Source organism: Danio rerio, chromosome 5, assembly GCF_052040795.2.
Source record: "Danio rerio strain M-AB ecotype USA chromosome 5, GRCz13ab, whole genome shotgun sequence".
Classification (NCBI taxonomy): Eukaryota; Metazoa; Chordata; class Actinopteri; order Cypriniformes; family Danionidae; genus Danio; species Danio rerio.
Genome location: NC_141025.1, coordinates 30,954,601 through 30,975,794, shown reverse-complemented (window position 1 = coordinate 30,975,794; position 21,194 = coordinate 30,954,601). Strand labels below are relative to the sequence as shown.

At 38.3% G+C, this 21,194-nt stretch overlaps 1 long non-coding RNA gene across 4 annotated transcripts in view; it reads right to left on the bottom strand.

The window, feature by feature from the left end:
* Nucleotides 1-3,791: 3,791 nt before the first annotated feature.
* LOC101882623 (uncharacterized) overlaps nucleotides 3,792-21,194 on the bottom strand; it is a 47,501-nt gene continuing 30,098 nt past the window's right edge. For 3 of the 4 annotated variants that reach the window (XR_015491286.1, XR_015491285.1, XR_015491287.1), the window contains 2 exons: nucleotides 6,064-6,107; nucleotides 3,792-4,664 (listed from right to left, as the gene is read on the bottom strand). This is a non-coding gene — a long non-coding RNA (uncharacterized LOC101882623). Of the gene's footprint in view, nucleotides 4,665-6,063; nucleotides 6,108-6,249; nucleotides 6,332-21,194 lie in introns of those variants that run through there. The other variant, XR_015491288.1, reaches the window with a different exon arrangement.

Sequence of the window (21,194 nt, the reverse complement as noted above, 5' to 3'; positions counted from 1 at the left end):
GAATCATAAAGTAATAATAAATGCTCAGATACAGATAAGAACAAAAATATAGATCCACTGGCATGTAGAATTATTTAACAGGAATACGAGTATGCCTTATTCAAAAGTAAATATAATGTGGTTTACCACTATAAACTGGTGTATTTTATATGGTGAGGGCTGGGGGGATCAATAGTAACATCACATACTGTACAGGTTCTAGATCAAGGCTTTTCAATCGGTGGCCCGTGGGCCGACCTTGGGCTGGTGAGGCAATTTGTTCCGGCCCTCCAAATAGTGTGACCAAGATATCATAAAAAATTTAGTTTAGTCAAACAACCTCCACTAGTTATGAAGTGATGTGCGTCTGTTCAATACCTCACAAGCTGCAGTTAAGTGTGAGTCACCTGGGCCCGGTTTTTCAAAAGGTTTAATCCGGATAAAATTGATCCGGATTTAGTAATCCTGTTTTTGCGATCCGTGATCACGTAATCCAGCTTACTTTTTGAGCCAGTTTTTCAAAGCAACATCGGATTGGATCAATCTGATCCACATAGGAACTTTTCAGGATCACTAAATTTGGATAACCAGTGCTCTAACAGGATAGGACACAAGTGTGCCGCAAGCCTACGTTTGAGTGAAGGTTTCGGCCGTTAGATCGCCCCCTGGGGGCTGGCTGCAGTACAAGTCATAAAGCCCGCCTCCTCTGTGTTAATGAAGGAGACTTGAGCCCAAATAAAAAAAAATATTATACTTGCAATAAAATGTCCCGAAAGATAGTTCTGGTCGATTAAGGCACTGGTTATTGTGCTGAAATAGGTGCAGATCTTCATTTTTGTAAACAGTTTGTTTTTAGCAGTAATTTAATGCTGGGCGTGTCATCGTGATTGACAGCTGTGATTGACAGTTTCTCAAAGCGCGGCGTCTGAGCTTCGGCAGGAGACTGAAGTAGACTGAAATGTTATTATTCGATTTCTGTGTTATTTTACCATGACAAAATGAGTTCAGCAGTAAACTATAGTTTCTGACATACATGATCCTGGTGGAACACTGTTTATTCGCTAAGTTCAGGACTTTTTTCGGGCTTTATTAGTTTGCTGATACACGCCTAGCCACCCAGATAGCAAAACACAGTTCCGGCTAGATTCTCGCCTGCCGGAGACTTATCTCTTAGAGCTCAGACTGACTAATGTTACCTCTGCTGGACCTGCTCCGGATGCCTGGACTCACTACCCAATTCCAGCCCGAGTCAATCGAGCCAGATGCGGTGGCCGAGCGAGCCGGCGCTGCCGCATGCGAGCCGGAATCAGCCCGCGACGCCGCGAGTAAGTTATGCGCTGCGGCCTGGAGCTGGCGCGATTGAATATATAAAACCCTCATATTTGTTAACGTTATTACATCCATTTGTGTTTATATGACAGCAAACGCATGCTGAGAAGTTCGGGGGGCGTAGTTGATTTTACATAAAGCGTTTGATTGGAAGCTCGACTCCGCTCATTTTCGCGGCTCCTCCTCTGGCTCCATCAGACAGTCCTTCTGCGCATGTCTGGCTCCAATTTCAGCAGTCTTTTGCGACAGTTTGTACCCGTCAAGCAGGCGTTTTGCCCTCAAGGCGTTCAATGGGAAAAAGGGCTGTCGCGTCGTCCATATTTTTTACAGTCATTGATAGGACATCACAATGGAGAACTATAGATATGTAAAGAGTAGAATAGCCAGCGTGGGGTCAATATATCTTTATTTTTATTTGAAATGAAAACTAAGAAAATTTAATAATTATTAAAATAATAATAAATAATAAAAACAAGAAAAACAACACCCCATCCTCTTTAAGCAGTCCGCTCATCTGAGACCTACAACACTGTACACTGAGGATATTTATAATAAGTTTCAAATATAGATGTAAATTAAAAAAAAGACTTAATGTCAAAAACTCCACAATAAGTTCAGAAATCCTAATCTGATGTGGAGAGACCAGCTTGTCTAAACGTAGCCTTTAGGAGGCGGATCTCAAGTAATTGGCCTTGGTTTGCTGCATTTTGGTTAGATTCAGTTGTTTCTCTGCAAGACGAAGCAGTGCTTATGCCCTTTAAGTCTCTTTTTGCAATTGTTGAAAGAGATTTCAAAAATTAGTCATTGCCATTCATTGCATTTTTTTTTTGTTATTCTGTAATCATTGCATGCATCACTAATAAATATTCTAAAAAGAAAAATATTTTTCATTGTGATGAATATATTTATCAATTAGTGACATAATAAAATTGATTGATTTTGGTTTGTTTTGACAGCTGTTTGAGGGATTATTTTATGAGGCCAAACTCGTTCTACTTTGCTGTAGGCCTATACTAAAAGGCTGAATACGTTAAAGCCTATACTCACTATAGCCTGACGGATGAACAAATAAAATTAAAACCTTATGAATAAATAGTATATCTCGTAAGATACTGTATGATTAAAAAATTTTATTATTTAATACATTTTTTAAGTTTTCATTACATTTCAGGCATGAAATCCACGCTAAAGCCACCCTTCTGATGGGATCAGTTTAATCCAGGTTTTTTGGATCAAAGTGATCCAGATCCTACAAAAAAGGTCTGAAAAACCCAAACTAAAGGTTTGATCCGGATCAAAACCAAGATTAGATTTAGTGATCTAATAGGATTATGTAATCCGTTTTCTCGTTTAAAAAAACCCATTTTCAAGATTTGATTCAATCCCTTATCCAAAATCCTAGTGGATTACTTTTGAAAAACCGGGCCCTGGAGCTTTTACACCAAGGCTAATACACACGCACACTGGATAAACTATAGCAGCGGGCAATTCATATATCGCTTCGTTTCCGCATGCAAGTTAGTTATTTCCAATATTAGAATATATGCCAAAATGCGCGTGCAAGCGGAGCGATGTTGTTGTGAGAGTTGTGCGTGGCCTTTAGTGCAATGTAAACAAAAGATATGTTAGACACATTATTACAAATTATTAAACTCATTGCAAATAGAACACTAACATTTATTTTATTAACTGGAAATTCAAACCGTTTTCAAGATGATATTGCTAAATTTGTCAAATAAATCATCAAACTAACAAATACTATCAAAGTCCCTTTAAGGCAAGTAATTTCACTCGGCGGTCATCTTTGAAACGCAGTATGCTCGGGCATTCTGTCTGAACGGGAAAACATCAAATTCTCCAAAACTGCCTGCCAAGCTTACGATTACATTACATATTTGGAACCACCAATAAAATTAAACAACAACTGTCTCATAAGTTTCATTTCTAAACGTCCAAATTAAACCTAATCTGCACATTTTAAGGTTTCCAAAGCTAATGCACTTTCAAAAGAAATGAGATCACAACAACCTCATTTATGGCCGTTCTACACATTATCATCCTCTGAATGATGCTTCATCTGATCACGCTGGTCTTCTGAAGTAATTCACAACTTGGTCTTGATGGCGAGTCTCCTCTAGAAATTACAGCAACTCTTTGCTTACAAGTTTGTGGGCGTTTGAGTAGTTGCTGTCATGTGATGTGCATTTGACAGGATGGACTGTACCTCGTGTTCATTTCATACAGATTACAAAACCAAAAAAAGTTTTGTTTTCAAGTGCACATATTTCTAAATTTATGTATATTTCTCATGTCGGTGAAGGAAGTATTCAATGAGATTCCAGTGTGTTTGTTGACCACCAAACTGTCATAAAAGCACACGTCTGGTCCTAGCTTTTCTGTACACCTGTAATAATAGGCGGGGCTTCATTCGCCACATTGACCGTTACACTTTTCCCCACTCAAAACTATACGAGTGACACATCTTGTGTATTCTATGGTCTTTAATACTACCCATCATAATACAACTGCATTCACAATCTCTATTGGAGAATTTTGCATGTACATTTAAAAATAAATATAACAATCCAACCTCAGTGCCCGATAGTTTCTCCACTTCCACTATGTGAGCAAAGCTGAGACCATTGAGTGCATGATGTGTTCAACATCCCACATCATTTGTGTATTTAAAGTCCAGTTGTTCTTTTTAGGACTCCGTGTGCTGAACTACTTACTGTACACTAATTTACTACAAAATGGCGTAGAATCATGCATAAATATGTGATTTGACATACACCTACAATCTCGAGACACTAATGCTGCATATTGTGAAATTAGGTATAATTGAACCTCTTTAATAAAAGATGCATTAGTACTACATACTGGCTCTGGCATGAAGAGCATAGAGGCCAAAGAGTGCACTAGTTTTAATAAGTACAAAATTCTAACAGGAAAGTATACAGATACATGCAGGCAGCCAAAAATGGACCACAAATTTATTATTGAACAAAAGAAGACTTTTGGTCAGAGAACCGAAGGAGGACAGATGAAGATTCAGAGAGGAACAGAGAATGATTGTGAAGCAGAACTCGAGCTGAACTCATTCAATCACCTCTCTTTCCTTCCTCTGTGGAAACAGTGAGAAGGATAGATAGACAGTCAGTGTGTGTGGGAGCTCTGCTCTCTGCCCATTCCTCCATCACCTCCGCTCCGCCTGGGTCATCCGTCTATTGATGGCTGGAAAAGGATGAGCGATATGAGGCGGAGGAGTCAGTCTGCTCCACTAACCCATCTCTCACTGGTAAGTACACTTGGCGCATATTGGCAGGAAGATACATGGAGTGTGTCAGTCTCTTGCCCTGAGGTCCAGAAATCATAATCTGGGTGTTACTATTCAAAGATCACAGGCAATTATGGTTGTTACTAAAATTGTATGTCTGCCACATGTCTGGGTGTGAACATGTGCGAATGAGCTAAATGTCTGGGACTGTGCTGGACAAACACTGTTGAGAATGATCAATAAGGGCAGCGAAAGTCGATACTCGTCGTTTCCTGGCTGACAAACAACATGTTCCTCTCATTTCTGCCCATCTCCATTTCTATTCTTCTCTCTCATGCCAAGTCAATCCCTCCATCTTCCTTTTCCTTTGTCTTTCGCCTTGTCTCTCTCCTTACCCCCCCACCCACCTGCTTGCTCTACTGCAGTGTGCTCTGATTGGATGAAAGCTTGTCTCGAACCACTTTAACTTTGTCCGAGTTGGTTATACCATTGGCTATCTCAAACAGGCCTGAGCGAGAGAAAAGAGAGAGGGCGGGGGACATTCCCCTTGGTCCCGTACCCGCTGTGGGGAGGGCACAGTGGGCATGACTCCGCAAGCAAGGCCCAGGCAGACTGGCGGCCTGCCCTGATAGGACTGGATGGAGCCGGAGTAGCCTGTTTGGCCTGGAGGCCTTTAGAGATTAACGTTTATTTAATCGGGCACATCCATAGGCAGCTATCCCACAACAAAGATGGGCTCTAAGAGAGTGCCAGGAGACTGCTGAGTCATGTTTTCTTTCTTTTCTTTCATGCACAGATGTGTTGAATGCAGAACAGTTTCTGATTTTTCAGAATTTAAATACTTTGGCAGTTTTATTAATATTTCAGTATTTTATGGATTCCCCTTTATGTACTTTAGAGCACAATGCCAATTATTGAAGTGTATCTTGCAAGTATAAAGTATGAATATTTTCCGATTGTGTTTTGACTTTGTATTTTAGAATGTATCTTTACATCTACTAGGGACTTTATTTCTTACAATGTCACAACTGTAAATGCAACATTAAAGTTCAAAGTTAGACTAACAATGTGACATGTTGTCCTTCATCACAATGTGACGTTATCTGACTTCATACCTCTGCAGCTACACAATTCAAAAAAGTTTGTGCTATCAACACACAGTGTAAGCACAGAACAGATACAAGTGATATTGTATTTTGGTGTATTATGTTTTCAACTCAAACAGGACACTTGCACATGGACAGCTGCTGTTCATCTATCCAAATGATGATGATGTGTTTGACTCATGCATTGTGACTACACAGGGGCGGTGCCACCAACCACTCCCTTTTTAAAGCACTGTTCTGCTGGGTCATGCTTTGAAGAGAGTAGAACAGACAGTTCCTATAGGACGCTGGTGTGACAGTCTGCCATCTGCAGGTTCACAGCAGCACTGCAGCCATACATACATATCAAGGGAAATATCAGATCACTCTTACCTCTGCATGAAAAAGTCAAGTCCATTCGGAATTTGGAGGTTCATCTGGAAGAGAAAACACATCTTAGATTAGTGAAAGTATATTAGAAAAAACCTTTAAAGAAACATTTGCTAAGGATTATGGAGTAACTCAGAAACAGACCCGGCTCACATAGCCAAGTCATGATTTTTACTCTACACCCCTCACCCAATCTCACTTCACCACAATCTATCTCCATCCCTATATTTATTTCTCTGTGTACTGTGGAATTATTCTTTTCTCCTGTTCTGAATCTACCTAAGCCCCTCCCCCTTGATTTGCTCCCTCCCACATTGTCCTCAGATGCCCCGGCCTGGCGCCCTGTTTAGCTCATGTTGGTGCTTTTCCTGTCTCTCTCTCTCTCTTTCTGTGTGTGTGTGTGTGTGTGTGTTCATGTCTTAATGTTTCAGTTTTTCATTGTGCTCCATTGAATGTCCAATATTTACACTATTTTTATTGCTAAAGCAGATGTGGGTGAGGCAACTGTTATTAATTTTAATATCATTTAATAAAAAACACATAAAAGAAAATCTAAACACACGAAGGAGCTATTATATTTCCCTCCTAGCAGAATGCTCTTTTATTATTTGGTATTATGTCCAATTTGTGAAAAACCTGTTTAATCATGTCGGACTTCATTTCACGCATATCTCACATTCGACTTTACGCCTCCAGAAAAGAAATTAGGATTTGTCTCATTTCCGTTTTGTTTGCATTGTAGTGTTTTATCTTGTAGAAGCCATGCTTTTCTTTCTTTCCCCTCCTTTCTCGCTCTTCGGTTAGTCCCTGCTTCGGTTTTAATTAACGTTCTATCGCTCTCTCTCTCTTTCTGGTGAGGAAGGGGGTGGGAATTGGGGTGGATATCCGCATTGGTTGCCATGGCACCAGACAGCTCCATTTCTACCAAAGCATGAGTAAAGTGTGTGTACGTGTGTTTGTGTATATGTGTTTGTGTGTGACTATGATATACTGAAACATTTGCATGTACAAATTCGCTAGTCTATCAACGCAATTCTACTTTCCTGAAGATAGATTTAACCTCTTCACTATTCTGGTTTTGGTGTGTTTCAGTTCTACTAGGGGCTAATATAAGAGAACATCTATTCTATTCTTTCTATTCATCTTTCTATTCCTCCCTGAGGAGGGTTTCCTATCTGTTGCTGGTCTCCTCTACGGTTTGTTCTCCTTTGTCTTCCCAGAAGAGGGCAGTATTGTTTTACTGACTCCCCTTCCCCAGTATTCTGAACTCTGACCAGGGATGTGAGGTCTTCAGGTTCAGCGCTATTGATCATGTGGTGCATGTCACTGGGAGCTGAGAGCAATTACTGCAGTGAGAAATGGAAAAGGGTTTGTGGCCACTGTTGACGTGTGTTTACCAAGAAAATACACTACTAAGACACTTTTAATGTCTATTTGGTGAAACACCGAACAACCTTTCATGGGATACATATTTAGCATAAATTGCATGCAGTATGTAAACATTTGTCTTTTTAAAATTCAAATGTTTACGTTTTAATATGTTTTTGTCATTGTTGGGGCACCCAAATAATATTGGGGAGTAGTTGGGAAGAAAACAATAAATTGCTTTGATGCACTTAAAAAAATGTGTTAAAACACACACACACACACACACACACACACACACACACACACACACACACACACACACACACACGTACACACACACACGTACACACAAACACACACACATGTACACACGTTTATATGTGTCTACCTGGAAGTCCCAAAATTGAGCTTTCACAATGATGCCATATACTGTAAGAACATTTTTGGTTCCCCAAGAAACCTTCTAGAGGAAAGTTCTTTGAACTTTTTGTGAAGAACATTTTCATAAACTAAAGAATATTTTCCACTATAAAGACACGTTTGTGTGATGAAAATGCTTCAAGGATGTTAAATGTTCTTCAGAGAACCACTGATGTAAAAAGAACATTTACTTTTAAGAGTGAAATCGCTTTTTCAGGTAGTTAAGGTATTTTGTAAGAAGTACATCAACTATGATGACAACACATTTACTGAAGGTTCTAGATAACTGCCACAAAAGTCACATGTATTTACCTCAACAACTTTGTGTAACTGAATATATTGCTCAGAGAACAACAAGTAAAGATAAGATGTTTGGTCATTCTGAAATGCTGAAGCCACAGCCTGTTTTGAAACTGTTCTAAGAAGCAGTGACCAATTTCTAAAAAATGCGTTAATTTAGTATTGTTTTTCTAAAAACATGGAATGAAAATGTCACTTTATTTACAAACTGTTTTGCAACAATTCTTTTCTCTGGTCATTCGTAAATGCTGGACCCAAAGCATGTAGAGAAAATGTGTTTTTTGGGGGGAGAGGCACTGCCAGTAACACATTTCTACACAAGTTATAATTTCGTTCTCTTGAACATGGGAATGAAAACATTACTATTTTGAAAAATCCTTGTGACGTTGCTTTTCTCCTCTTAATTTAACTCACAATATCAATGCAAACTGGTGATAAGTGAAGACACAATGGAAGTGACCAAACTTGCATATGCACATTGTGATATTTGAAAATATTCCTCAAGAACAAACATGGACTACACCACAGGGTAAGTGTACAGTACTGACGGCTTTCGCTTTGAGGATGATCCTCTTCACCAAGTTAAACAAAAGGGCCTCTCCAGCGGCCTGTAAGACAAACACCCTTCCTAGAGAAAACACTGACACAGTTACACTGTAACCCATACTGCAAGAGGATGCCTGTGCATACACACGCGCGCGCGCGCACACACACACAGCTGTGCAAAGGCCCCATGGAGAGGTACAACTATGCGGATGTCTTGAGCCCAGAGCAAAGTAAAAACAATAGAGCCTTTGACTGTCAGTCTCTTTCTGTATTTCACTAAAGTCAAAATGTCTGTTTTACCGATAGCAAATCTTTCTTTGAGCTCCCACTCAGAGTCACATGTGAAATTTCCTGACATTTCCCTGAATAAGATGCTGAATTTCCATGACCCTTGATGGACAGAAAAAAAGGCAGCTGTTGGGTTAAGCACTAAGCAGATTAAAAAAGCCAGTATTTTAATAGTCTACTTACAGTAAGTAATTATCGGTTGATAATAAAAAAACATAGCCTAAGGGTAAACATTAAAACATTAGGCTAAACATTAAAAAAAACATGGTACAGAAAAACGACATTCTGAATAATAAAAATGTTAAAATTACACAAAATCCTTGATTTGGGCAAATATATATAAACTCTCCTGACTTTCAATGACTGGAATAAATATTTTAGAATTCCATGTTATTGAAAAAATCAAGTGTTTCAATATTATAGATACAAACTATCTGTTGATGTGATTTCAGTTTGGCAAAAACATTCATTCATTCATTTTCCTTCAGCTTAGTCCCTTATTTATCAGGGGTATTATTCCATTATTAAATTATTCCAGCATATGTTTTACACTACAGGGTTCAACACTAAGGATTTTTCTATTGGCCTGATTGGGTCAGTGGTTCTGATCTTTACTTGTCCTGCCAACATTTTCACTGGCTCCTACAAAAAAAAGAAGTTAGCTATTTCTTAGCCACATATTTTAAATGTGATGTAACTATGTAAAAAAAAAAAAAAAAGAAATTTGAGAGCCTATATAGCCTATATTAAACAGATTTCACTGTTAAAGACAAAAGCATATTTTGCGGGAGTCAGATTCACTTTAAAATAATATGAACATTGATATTCCAAATATTAATAATGCCCGTAAATAAAGTGCCAATTTATTTACCCACCTCAACCCAGGGTTTGCAGGTTAAAGCCTGAATTATACTTTCATGGATCTCTGCTGACTGTGTGCACCTCACGACACGGACAAGGCTTTTATACTTGACATTTTATACTTGCCACGCCACAGAGCACCATCTGATAGTGTGCGACCCCCCTTAAGACTGGATTTGCACATAATTGACAAACAGTCTGAGCCAAATTAAACTTGGGCCAGTAACAATCCTGTCTACGGTCTCGCATGCTGGCCCTGGGTCATCGGAATTCCTATTGTCGAGCCCTGCACTAGGCTAAATTTTGTTCAATTCACCTATAGCAAATGTCTTTGGACTGTGGGAAAAACCTGATCGCCTGGAAAAAACCCACGCAAACACAGGGAGAACATGCAAACTCTACACAGAAATGCCAACTGACCCAGCCGGTACCTGAACTGGTGACCTTGCTGTGAGGCAACAGTGCTAACCACTGAGCCACTGTAGTGCCCGAAAATAAAACGACCAATTGCAAATATAAGTAACTAAAAATAACTTTAAGAATTTCACAGCTCAAATAGACAAGTTAGAAATAAAGAAATTGTATGTGTATAGACCCACTTTCGGATAAAATTAAGAAACCACGTGAAAATCTGCTTTCCTTGTACAAGGATGGCTTTGATAGTCTTATTCTAAAAAAGTCTCATAACACTTCTTACAAATTTTAAATAAAAATAAATATTGTAATTTAGAGGTATTTTTTAATGTATTTACGCAACTTACCCTGTGCTTGTTCTTAAATTGTTTCAAATATATCCACAGGATATAACAAACAGTCAAATTGCACAGACCTGCCAAGAGTTTCTACTAAGAACGAACATGGTTTCCACCCTAAGAGGCCTCTCTGGGTAGGTGAGTATGTTAATGTATGTCTCTCTGAATGTATGTGTGCGAGCACTGTAAACATACAGTGCCGCTCTGAAAAAGCTGCACCCTGTGACCCTGGAAACTGCTGCAGTGCAACAAGTTCATTCAAATACATGCGTACACACACTCAGCAGAGGCCTCTCTGGGAGGAAACACACATGCCTTCTCCATCTGACACAGCCAGCACACATATGTTTGGCTTCTTCCTTTCCTGAGCAGCAGACAAATGCAGGGAAAACACTGACCCCCTGCAAATTATTGCGCTACTAAACACACAATTCCTGTCCATTAGGGTGAAGTCACATGACTATTACACAAACAACACTGAACAAGCTGTATATGTAGACGAGGTTTCAAATTTGAACACACAAAAACATATTTTTCACACTTCTAAAAAAAGGTAAAACAGGAAAATGTTTATATCATTTGGTCAACCAAGAGACATTCTGAGGCTTTCAATTTCAAGTCAACTGAGAAAAAAAAAAGGGATGAAGGAAAATATCCCTCAACGAGTTGCTCAATGAATCGCCGTTTGGACTGTGGCCAGAAGTCCTGAAACTGTATCAACATACATTTTTGCCTGTCAAGCTGCATTCCAGAGCTGTTCTTTCTCTTTCTGCCTTGAGAATGGACACCCCAGTCATTTACCTGTTCAAGAGAAGCCACAGCTCCTCTTTGTTCCTGCTTTCATTGTTCCTGGTATTCTGGCTTCTCGGTTTCCACTGAAATGGATGTCATAAGGGGTGTTGGGTTTCCAGTCTCACATGTATTTTTTCTGACTAAATATATACAGTAGGTAGCCTTTTGAGGTACAAGCTACTCCAAAGTTCACTTCAAACAAAGGGACATTAAAAGTCTAAATATGACCAGAGACGCATCAAATGTCAACCAAAATGCATTCAGTTTTGTTGAAGCATGTTCCTAGTCATTTTATAAATGAAAAAATGATTCTCTTTGTTATATTTGTATTAGAGCTGGGCGATAAAATTGGCATCAATATTAATTGACTGAACACAATTGTCAATAGCGATTAAAAAAAAAAAGATTCAGTATAAAGTTTTGGTATGAAGCACTACAGTTTTTATCAAAATGTGTCTGCTGAGCGCACACCTTGGAAGGAATGCCAATAAACTTATGTGTAAGTTTGTCATTTCCAGTGGAGGTGCATGACTTGCAAAGCGCACATGTTATGCAAGCGGCGCACACGTGACACGGGCACATTTCCAGCCGCACCTACTTGAAAACATCTTAACTTTTCAGAATGCTGCGAGCACACCACGGTTCATGCAAGTAGGAATAACCAATCTGCTTCACACTTTGTATGGAATATACACATTTCAGTAACGGCAGACTAATTACCTCAGACAAACACAGCGCACACAAACACTGCAGTGCTTTTTTACTTTTCTCCATAAACTTGCATCAGAGCTGCAGCAATGAATGTACGTTTGTCATTCTCTGAGGAAAGGGTGGATGGTCGCCTAGTTATGAGAGATGCCAGGGGAGCGCGAGCCCAAAGCCCATTGTAAACGGTCAAGGAAACCGTGTGCACACGCTTGTGACTTCAGGTCAGAATGACAACACACACGAAAATGAGTGCAATGGCTAGTAGCAGTGAGGAGATTGTAAATAAAAAAGGATGTAAAGATGTGGCCAGAGTGGCTTTTTGGTTTCTTTTCTTGTGCGCTGATTTGCGTTTTGACCAACTATAAAGGCTCTTACTAACGTGAGCATTTTTTGCTTGGTGTGCTCCATTTATTATATGGACGTTGATGCCTTTTGATGAAGAGAATAAAGAGAGAGTTTGTGTAGTAAACTGCCTGCTATCAGGGTCTGGTAGGATTATGCACCTTCATTGTTCTGTTCAATTACACAAGCACCTTGATAAACATTTAAAAACATTTATTACAAATAAATTTTGCTGATTTGTAACGTCTATATGCAAACAGATCATGTGATCTCTAAATGGTCCAGATGTGCAAAACAATCCCTCGCACCTTTGGAATAAACAGATATGTCGAATATTAAATTGAAGAGGAATCATTGACTTTGTCAAATTTTTTTATCCTATTTGTAAGTCAAAAAGAATTCCTATTACTTATTTACAGAGTTGTACATTACAGATATTACTGTTGAAATTAACTGTTGAAAGAACAGTGTGTCATTTAGTCCGTGTGTGTGTGTGTGTGTGTGTGTGTAACTGCAAAACCTACCACATGGACTTCTACATTTAAAAGATAATAAACATAGATGTCTCTTAGCTTTCTTCAGCTGGCCTGGCTGACGTTCATACACACAGTCTCATTCTGTCATTTGTAATGTACACAAAGAGGAACTCTCATGTTTTGCTAGGACAAGCTAGTTAGAAGATGTTCCTGCAGGATAAAATGAATAAAGACAAGGTTACTTTTTTAGATCTGCAAAATAAACCCAAAATAAAAGAGTATGCAAAGGAGTTATACAAGAACGTGGTAAACCGATGTTCCTAAAACCATAAGGCTGTTCATCTGACGTTTTAGAGGGAGTTTACTTTGCTGAAATTAATCTATGAATTAACACTGGAATGTGACTTTTCTCAGTGGTTGGATTTACTACTCAGAAGAACGCCAGGAACGTGTTCAAGGCACCTCCCTAAAGCAATGCTGCAGGAAGGCATTTTCAAATTATCTGCTGTCTGTATGTTTCTCCAAAAAAGGGGTCTCTTTAATATTACTATAGACTAATATACATGAATATACACGCATGTATTCTCAAATGAAAGATTACTTGCTTATATATATATATACACACACACACACACACACACACACAAACACACGCACACACACACACATATTATATATATTGCAATAAAATCATAACTTTTTCCAAACAGCACTTTTAGATTAACTATCTTTCTGTTTCTCGTCTTCTACTTATGAGTAAGAATACATCATAGCAAAAGCACATAGTTCAACCAAAAATCAAAAAGAAGTCTTTCATAATTTATTCAAGCTCCACATGTTCCATACTTGTTGGAATCTCTTTTTTTCTGTTGAACACACAAGCAGAATTTTTTAAAGAAGGTCAGTAATCCATAGCCATTGACTTAAAAGTTATGATGGATAAATGATCATTTTGTCCATCGTATAATGTACAAAACGATTAAAAAACCAGTGTTAAAACACCATATACATGCACATTGAACACCACATACATGTCATTTCCATGTGAATAGTTCTCATCAAAAACATCAAGGTCAAGTTTTCAAATTAATTAGCAACCCCCTAAAGAAAATGTTTTGTTTTTCCAGATGAATACTTGTAGAAATATATAAGGCAAGGCTGGGGCTTTATTAAAATACATTTTTTTTGTCAACAACATTTTTTTAATGATGGAAGAACTAGGGTAAATTAACGTCCGTTTTCAAAGATAAAAAATATGACAAAAAACAAAAATGTTTATAGAGGGACAATTTGTTAAAATATCCAGTCAAGGTGTTAGCAGGGTAAGGTGATTTAAAATATAATGTAACCTCTTTATCTGTCTACAGGACATTAACAAACATTTGTTGCATGCCTCAAGCTTAAAAATGTCAATATTTAGGAGAAGAAAAGCTAAGAGCGTGTATAAATAAATCTTGAAACGCACATCTGAGACAGCGCAAAAGATGACTTATTTGTTTAGCAGATATGTTATTCTTCAAATTTCATGTTTAACAAAGGTGATCTACTTTTACCTTCACTGTTGCTTTTAGTAATATGCCAGAGCTATATGTTTTTTTTTTACTGTCCTATATCAGGGGTTTCCAAACTTTTCAGCCCGCAACCCCCAAAATATGAGTAATAAAGATACAAACATTGCACACAACGGTGCATACCATATCATTTTTTTTATTATTAAGTCATTATTTATTTGTTTAGTTTCATTTTAATCCCACTTAACTAAATAAGAATTGTGAGCACAATGTTTACGGCACAAGACTATTCTTGGTATAGTTTTAGAGACCGCCACTTGGAGACCATCCTCCATTTTCAGTCATGGGCTTTATTTTTAATGTATGTAAGTGCAATAAAGGTGTCAAAGTTTAACATTGTGCCATAAAATCACACTATTGCTGTGACATTAATCTAGCATAATAACCCTTAGGGGTCGCAATTCAATGGAAAAAATTACTGAAAGGCTGATGGGCTTTTTATTTGCATGTTTTTAATTGTAACTATTAAATATTAAGTATATATTCAATATATGATGAGTTAAAAACTATTTTTCTTCGATAGGTTATGGATAAAATACGGTAATCTTAGTAGTTTAATAACAGATTTTTTTAAATCATCAAACGACCCCCTCATTGTCTCGTGATTCATAACCCCCCTTTAAGAACTACTGTCCTATTTAATAAACTTGCCATAACAACTCTGTGATTTACGTAAACTTTAGATTTATCAATTAGACACATTAGTTTTATGTTTGTGGATGAACAGGCTGTGATGCTGGTGTTTTTGTGACTGAAATTATATAGATCTGAAAATATTTATAAAGATTTGTTATAAAGTTTTCAAAAAAGGCTACTTTTCAATTGGTTATGTGGCAAGGCTAGCGCCGCCCTTTTTGTTGCATTTGGCTGATGGTATATCTTCTGCCCAATTAGCAATCAGTGTGGGATGATATGAAACTGTAGCAATGATGGTATGTGTCACGAGTCCCGTGCCTTCCGTCAGGTCATTTCGCACTACGTCATAGTTACTTGCCAGCAGCGTTACGTCTCAAGGAAACTCTAGTGCCCGTTTGCATCTAAAGGGCGTCACACACCGGATGCGCCGCTCAGCGCAGCGATACAGCACGCACATGACAGTTGAAAGTATCGCACAACCAGACGCGCACATTCGCATGATATTTAAAATGAAACTAATCAGATGGTGCTCTGTGGTGTGGAGTCGTGGCTGAGTGCCAGTGTGTTTACTCTTATGGAAACCTGTTTAGAACTCTAAAATGCATGTTGCTGCGTGGCACTACGTGGCCCCTCTGCAGCCGGCAGTTAGTATGAGATTTACTCGGCAGTACGAAAAGGCTGTTTAATCCAACAGATTTGTCTACGGTTTATGATCGAAATTTAAGCGAGCCTGTTTCCCCCTGTATGTTTGGTGTTCCATTTTTTCCTCTAAACGGGTGAAATTTAGAGTCTGCTTGCGACCAAAAGTGATATGGCTGGGTGCCATTTGACAACCCATAGCTACATGGGAGATTTCTAAACACACTGCTGCTGTTGACTGCTGCTTTGGGATACTGTTTTTCTTTCCAGTTTTTAATAGTCTTTCGTTGGTAATTTTGCTTAGATTTTTCTGTTACAGTTTTGCTTTTGTAGGCCTCACTGAAATTGTATTTTTTTTTGCTCATTTTGTTTAGAATTTTGTTTTTGTGTGCTTTTAAATTGTATTTTCCCTTATACTTTGTAACTTTTTCCTTGTTTTTACATTTCTTATGAGATTTCTTTTAACCTTGTTCAATTGTGATTTTTGTATTATGTGGTTGCTCTCTTCATTGGAGAGCTGATCGAAAGGCATTTTATTGTTTTATTTTCAGCATTTCACTAAGCATTGTATTGTGTGTCTGGAGTGATTTTGTGGTTGTGGTGTAAGTGACCTTTTTATTAAAAACCCCGTTTTAACTGGATTTGTGTTGCAGAAGCCGAGCACATAAGGCAGGGTGGATTTCTGGTGAAGGTCTTTCTTGCATGTGTGCGGTGTGTGTGTACGTAGGGTGAGTGTGCGTGTGTCACAGGTCTTTGCTGGTCTTTGCTGTGGAGGCTGTCCCTGCTGTCACGCCTCAGCTCCTGCACCCCAGATTCAGGTGTTTTTGTGCATAAGTTGTATGGTATGTGTGTGTGTAAAGTGTCCAATTAATGGTTTTAATTGTTTATAAAAGTATACATTCTGCCCATTTTTATGTGCATTTTAAAATTTCAATAAAGTTGTATGTATTTTTTCTAAATGCCACTCTTGCCGTTTCCTTACATTTATTTATATAGCGCTTTTCTGGGCACTCAAAGCGCTTTACACAGTGGGGGGAATCACCTCATCTACCACCAGTGTGCAGCATCCACCTGAATGACGCGACGGCAGCCATTTTGCGCCAGACCGCACACCACACACCAGCTGATTGGTGGAGAGGAGACAGTGATGCAGCCAATTGAATATGGGGATGGTTAGGAGGCCATGATGGACAAAGGCCAGTGGGCAGATTTGGCCAGGATGCCGGGGTTAAACCCCTACTCTTTTCGAAAGACATCCTGGGATTTTTAACGACCATAGAGAGTCAGGACCTCGGTTTAACGTCTCATCCGAAAGACGACGCTCACTGAGCAGTATAGCGTCCCCGTCACTATACTGGGGCATTAGGACCCACACAGACCGCAGGTTGGGCACCCCCTGCTGGCCTCACTAACACCACTTCCGGCAGCAACCTAGCTTTCCCATGTGGTCTCCCATCCAGGTACTGACCGGGCGCAGCCCTGCTTAGCTTCAGTGGGCGACCATGTGAGAGTTGCAGAGAGCTAGCTGCCGTTTACTGCAAGCTTACCTGTGTTGCCTTTATTTTAAATTATAGGTCCCTGGTAATATTCCAGGGTGGCAAAGTCGTTAGCTCTCCAACATTATTAAACCCCTTGGTTATGCCACAGTTAGCAAGACTCACACACAGATGACAGTCATGCATTTGCTTTGGGTGGAAAAAATTTAAGATTATATACACATCACAGCCTCTTGCAATTAGCTAATCGTAACATTTCAAACTGCTATTAAGATTCGATTTCGATTAATTGCACAACTCTACTTCACATTAAAACAATGGAGATGCATCTTACACACTGCAAATTGTACATACACACCAATGCCAGTGCCTACAAGTACTGTTTTCTAATAGCATCAGATAATGGCCTGGTATTTGTAACACCTTGTTTATACTTAGATCATACCGTGTTTATATTAGATGTTATGGACTGTATGTTTTTTTAAATTTGGACCTTGAGTCTGTAATAAATTTTGAATGAACAAATTAATAAAAACTACAACATCTTGTATCTATCTCAATATATATCTCAAATTATAAAGAAGAAATTACAAATCTTCAGAACTATATAAAATATTCCTAATACTAAAATGCTTCTCTGAACTAATGTTACACTGGATTTTTAAAAATGATACATGAACTATACACTGAAATAAAATATTCATTGGATTTACAAAAAAAAATTTAAGCGGTTGCAAACAATTTATTTGTGCTAATTTTAAACAAATTAAGGTGAACATTACTATATTTATTTTGTTTGTTTAAATTTAGCCCATATGTATTGTTTGCAAAAAATTTTCAAAAAATAAATAAGAAATCTGTATGAAGGGAAACATTTTACAATATTAATTTCACTGGTGCAAAGTAACGAATTACAAATACTCAAACTACTGTGATTGAGTAGTTTTTTTTCTCAGGAATTGTATTTAACAGAGTAGTTTTACTAATGTACACTTTTACTTTCCCTTGAGAACATTTTTACTATCTGTACTTTTACTTCATTACTTTCTTTCAACCTGGACTCACTATTTTTTTTGTTTCTGAGGATTGGCAACTGTAAGTAAAAAAATAAGTCCTGTTATTCCTGTTCAATCAAGTTGCACATAAAAAAGTAAATCACATTATAATGAACAACCTCAAGACATAGACGCTTTATAAATGCAGCAAAGTGTTTGCAAGCATTAAAAGTGTCCAAGATGATGTCTAAAATCTTGCACTAAATGCACTAAAGCAGTGGTTCTCAAATTTTTTTCATCAAGTACCACCTCAGAAAAAAAATTGTCTCTCCAAGTACCACCAAAATGAGCAGTATTGAAATACAGTAGTGTAGTAGGCCCAGTAAAGCAGCTACAACTCTGCACAGTTAAGAAAAACATGGCAAATTACTTTAGAAATATAGGCTATATGTCATATATGGCATACTATATACAGTACATCATTTTTGATAAATTTTGAAATATATGTAGCATGTACATGCCATATTTCATTCCTCCGCTTACCACTTGAAGGAAGCCCGCGTACCACAGTTTGAGAACCACTGCACTAAAGAATGTTACGTTTACACACACACACACACACATGCAAAAATTGCATGTAAACATACCAGCTTTTCACAGCGTAATACTCAATACTTTTTAAAGGTCTACTTTTTACTCCTACTTTGAGTAAAATTTACAACTGGTACTTTTCACTCTACTTGCACTATTTTGGGCAACTAATGGTACTTTTACTTGAATATGATATTTTAGTACTCTTTCCAACACTAATTTGCATCACTGTTTAACCATGTTTCCCAATGTAAGAATTTGCATCACTAAAGCTTACGATGCTAAAGCATAAACATATTCATGACTAAGCTCTTATAAACGTACAAGAAAGCTGTCCTTGTTTCACCATGTTTCAAATGTCTCCAAGAAGTTACATGTTGTGTGTGTATAAGTATAAGCTGCTTAAATTGTATTTCTCCATTTACACATACAGATGACCCTTCCTGACCCTTTCAACTGTGAAAACTCATTTCCTGCCATTCTTTAGACTATTCTGGGATGCATGTGAATTCTCTTTTTCAGTATCTGCAGCACAATTCAACCACAAACTCAGAACTGCATAAGAACTTACTTTGTGTTCACCTTAGCACTAATAAAAAAAACTATAAGAAGACTGTCAGAACTCTATAGTGTCCTTTACAGCACACTACTTCTGATCTATTTCTGGATAGAGTTGTGTCCCTGTTTTGGTTGAAGGCACTGAGAGATAAACAGTATCTTTAGTAGACGAGAGAGTGTGTGTGAGAGTGTATGAAGAAATAGATGTTATTTTTACCCAGCTGGGTCAGACTTAGCCCAAGGCATCTCTGTCTCACTCTCTCTTTCTTCATCTACCACACGGCAAACCGTGTCAGAAACCAACTCAAAGTCCTCTCTTTCTGTTTATCCGTCCTGTTTTCGTCAGGGTTCTCCTTTTGATCTTATAGCTCTTACATCTGTCTGCTACTTGCATAATTAAAGGGAATGTTCACTCAAAAATGAAACTTTGCTGTTAATTTACTTCTCCTGAGGCCATCTGAAATGTAGGTGACTTCTTTTTTCTTCAGCAGAACATTAAAGAAGATTTTTAGATGAAACTGTAGTCCTATATGCAAGTCAATGCTACTGGCATTTTTGAGAGAAAAAAAAACATATACAGGCAAAAACAAAATTGATACCCATGGCTCACGATGACACACTGAAGTCCTTCTAAAGGAAACTGATTCCTTTTTGCAAGAAACCGAAGCTTGTTTACATTATTTTCTTTAGACCCCAGTCTTTAAAGGGTCACGAAACACCAAAACACATTTTTTGAGCTGTTGACTGTCGTATATGTGTCCCACACTGCTAAAAAAACACCATTAGGACACCTATATTTCACTAAAAAGTGTAAATTGGTTGTTTTTGCGTTATTTCAAGCAAATTCGTACCTCCTGTTTGAAACGAATTTTTAAAGCTGCGTCACGGTCATGACATAATAGCGTTATATTCCAGCGTGCAGACTGGGCGTCTGTGCCAGAGTGTGTCTTATTACGTCTTACAGTGTGATGCATTAATGCATGAGTAAGGCTTGGTTCAAACCAATCAGCGCGCTCTATTCTGCAACTTCATTAATATTCATTACTGTGTTTACACGACATAGACGCCACGTTGTGTTGGCAAAACAAGCGTGAAGTGTTGCTTTTATAGTTTGCTGCCGTTAAGTTTCGTTTTCATTTTCTCTCTGTGAGAGCTTATCTGGATCATGTGTGGATTACAGTGTACGCGACGCTCGACAACAATAACTTACGTGTCTAAGGAGAATTATTGTTTACCTGAGAGCTGTTCTCATCTGCAAACGCTGAGATCGGATTCGCTTGTAGTATTCTATTCATAAAGACGCGGCTCTAGTTGCTGTGGATTGTCCTGTCTCTACAGATTTGGTAAGTGAGCGACCAGTGCTCTTTGTTTGTTCAGTTTGTTCGTATCGAACTAAGTTAACTATTGCACCGAGTGCAAACATGTTAGCACCACAACCAAACTTTAACCTCGTGTAGGGTTTTTACCGCATTTTGTGACCGGAATAACACACACGGCTTTCTGACGCTACCTGCCGTGTGCATCTAAGTTTCCGGAAAATGCGGAGGTTTTTTTCTCTCATTCGCCGTGCGGTATCAAACATTGCATGAAAAATACACGCTTAGAGCAGATCCTCGAATCAAATATCTCGTTTGTCGCGAGGGGCATGAATGAATTCCCTGAATGAAATAGCCAAACTGCAGTTAAGTCCACCATTTAATAATTTGGCAAATAATTCGACTACAGATGTCCATGTAGGTTAAACACCATCACTTTCTCCTGTGTGTGAGTATTTTGACTGAAACTCGCGCGTGCC